This window comes from Dendrobium catenatum, unplaced genomic scaffold (genome assembly GCF_001605985.2).
Source record: "Dendrobium catenatum unplaced genomic scaffold, ASM160598v2 original_scaffold_231305, whole genome shotgun sequence".
NCBI classification, from domain to species: domain Eukaryota; kingdom Viridiplantae; phylum Streptophyta; class Magnoliopsida; order Asparagales; family Orchidaceae; genus Dendrobium; species Dendrobium catenatum.
The window spans coordinates 1-3,136 of record NW_021549713.1 but is presented as its reverse complement, the minus strand read 5'-3'; the positions used below and the strand labels follow the sequence as shown (position 1 = coordinate 3,136).

The 3,136-nt window shown below is 31.7% G+C and overlaps 1 pseudogene; it reads right to left on the bottom strand.

Annotated features, from left to right (window-relative positions):
• Window positions 1-1,087: 1,087 nt before the first annotated feature.
• On the bottom strand, window positions 1,088-3,034 carry LOC110095804 (annotated as a pseudogene).
• Between the last annotated feature and the right edge of the window lie 102 nt (window positions 3,035-3,136).

Genomic DNA, 3,136 nt, shown 5'->3' with positions numbered 1-3,136 from the left:
TCATTTTAATTCATTGACATAGCCACAGATGTTGATGTTAACTAGATCTCTTCCATCAGAGTAACATTGGTAGCCTCACAGACTTGTTATGCCTCAAGTTAGTACCTATTTTCTTTTACAATTCTAAGGAGGGAAGAATTCTCCTTAACCCACTCAATGTCGTTCCTCTACCCCCACCTTCTTCTTAAATTGATATATAACATGGTTGTGATGCTTTTCTTCTTTGTATGCTTTGAAATATGTGCTCAGTAGGAAGTAAGTGTGCTATCATTTGATGGCCTTCTTTTACTTTATGGCATGATAAAGAATCTCCCAAGAAATTTTCTCCATCTAATCCCAAATCAACCCTCAACCCCATACTTCATTGTATTGTTCATAGAGCTTGAGTTTGACCCTGTTCCAATGCTATAAATGGGTAGTAATGGTTACATGAACTCCCAACCGGTTAAAGCAAATTCCTAAGCCAATTTTCTGTCAAAACTTTGATATGTCATCATTAATGCACTATTTATAACTAGTATTCAATTTTTTTTATTTAAGACATCATTGATGGAAGATGCCACAGAACACCAGTTTGGACTACCATCAACCGCTCGAGTTCACAAGAATTAGCTTGGTCAACTCAAAGATAATATTATCTAACCATAATTTGATATTCATTATCAATTGAAGATAAGTAATATTGCGTACAAGATAGATAATTAGATATACCACTAGTGAAGTCTCACCTCTACTCGATAAGACCATCAAATGAAGTTTAAAAAACTACTGTCAATATTTTTTTTTATACAGAAAAAACTTCCTTAGACTTATGTGGTTGGAACAATTATACACATATTTATATATACTATAATAAAAAAAATTTCCTAATCGTAAGAAACAAAATTTTCTACTTATGGCTAAGCAAATTTTTTAGAATAATTAACGACATTAATGACATAAATTGTGCAAGGTTAAACATTTTGAAAAGCTCAAATCAATAACCATTAATAAATATTCAAACCATAAACTATTAAGACTTCATTCATTTCATTTCCCTGATTTTTCTTCAATCGAAGAATAGTGTAAATTTAAGGAAATACACTTCATATGTTGTTGGGCTAAACATAATTTTCAGCACAAGTAATTGACGTATATTCATCTAAGATATGCAAGCACATATAGGCCTTGATCTATGTGTAGAGTTAACATAGTTTTATAATGGACATCGCTGCTCTTGGAGCTAAGTTTAAACTTGAAAAAATGGAGGAGGGCAGCTGCGAATATCTTCATCTGTGTATATGCGAAGTCCTTTCCTAAGCATATACGAGGTCCAGCCTGCATCACGATGACGATTAAGAGCAATAAGACATGGATTGAACTAATAGTTTTAAAGGTAAGAGTCCAATACAAATTAAAAGTTGAATTAAGCTTCAACCAACACAATGTTAAACTGATATAAAGTACATTTTGTTAAATAAAAGATGCATGTAAAACATTAGATTTCCTACTTTATTTAAAACATTTCAAAAAAAAAAACTGAAAGCTTAAATTGATCAACGTTTGACAGATACTTAATAAAAACTAAAAACTTAAATTGATCAACGTTTGACAGATACTTAATTTTTTTACTTTTTACCTGGAATGCTGTAAACTTAAAAGGACTTTCATTTCGGACTGATCCATCATCATCCAGCCATCTCTCTGGTTGAAAATTTTCAGCATCATCGCCCCATAGTATTTCCATTCTTCCCATGGGATAAGGCATGTAGAACACAACGTCTCCTCGATTAACATTAAACCCATCAGGTAAAGTGTCATCAGAGAAGCAGTTCTTTGAATTCTACATAATATGTAATTCATAAATTTTAGAACAGTGCATAAAATTTAAAAATTTCCTTGACATATTTATAGCGAATTACTATGATCATTAAGAAGCTTACCAATGGTACTGATGGGTACAACCTGAGGGTTTCGGATAATGTAGCATGAAGGTACTTCATTTATCAAGAGTCTCTACAGTAATTTTCTTGACGAATTCATTGATACAAATATCTTGTCCTGCTCGGGTAGCTTCTTTCACTTCTTGAAAAATTTCTTCTTGCATGTAGGGATGCTTACACAACAAATATATGAACCAAGATAGTGTCCCAGCTGTGGTGTCTTTGCCAGCTATAACAAAGTTGAGCGTGATATCTCTCAAATATTCATAAGTTATATTTTCTGGATCATGCTCCATTTCAGCGATAAATCGTGAGATGATGTCTTCTTTCTTTTCCTACATGATAAAACAAAAGATATAAATCAAATAAGTACTAGAAAAAGAAAATGCAATAAGAAAATACAACTTTTGACGGTAAATTAGACTTTGAGCTAGGTCAAATAATATGCACATTAAGATTTGTTTTATATAAAAAATATAAATGAAAATTTTACCAAATTGCTTTTGGCATTAGTCATATTTTCTTTTTTTGCACGAATCAAGTTGTATATGAAGTCATTAATAACGTTGATGTCCTTCTTGAGTTGCGCCTCATAGCCAATGTTGAAAAACCTTTTAAATTTCCAGAAAACATCAACATACCGGCTTACGATGTAAACACTTGCGTTATCGAAAGCTTTTGTGAATTTAATCCCATCAACAGACCCATCCAAGTTCATTAGGTCAACACCAAACCCAATTTTGAAGATTGAGTCCATTGTTGAACTCATAAACAGTTCCTGCATAATCATTACAATAATTTTATCTTACCAATTGAAAATCAAAGAAGAAGTTTTCGAATGTTTTTGTATATTTATAAATAAAAAACTCATAGTATAATTCTAAAAATTGATTAACCTGAATATCGAAGGCCAAATCGGATTTTGCTTTATCAAAAATGATATAGGCAAGTTTTGTTGCATTTGTTTTAAAAATACTGGTACTATAGTTCCTCAAAGCTCTTGTTGAGAACTCGTAGCTCGCCAATTTCCTCTGATGATGCCATTTTCCACCATCCACTGCGAAGATCCCATCTCCAAATAATTCCTTCAAATTTTCATAGTTGTATTGTCCCTGAAATTTGACAAAAATATTATTTAAGAAGAGAAAGTTGTGGAGAAACACAACAAAATTTATACGTGGCATCTTATTCAATATTATTTATTTATTTTATAA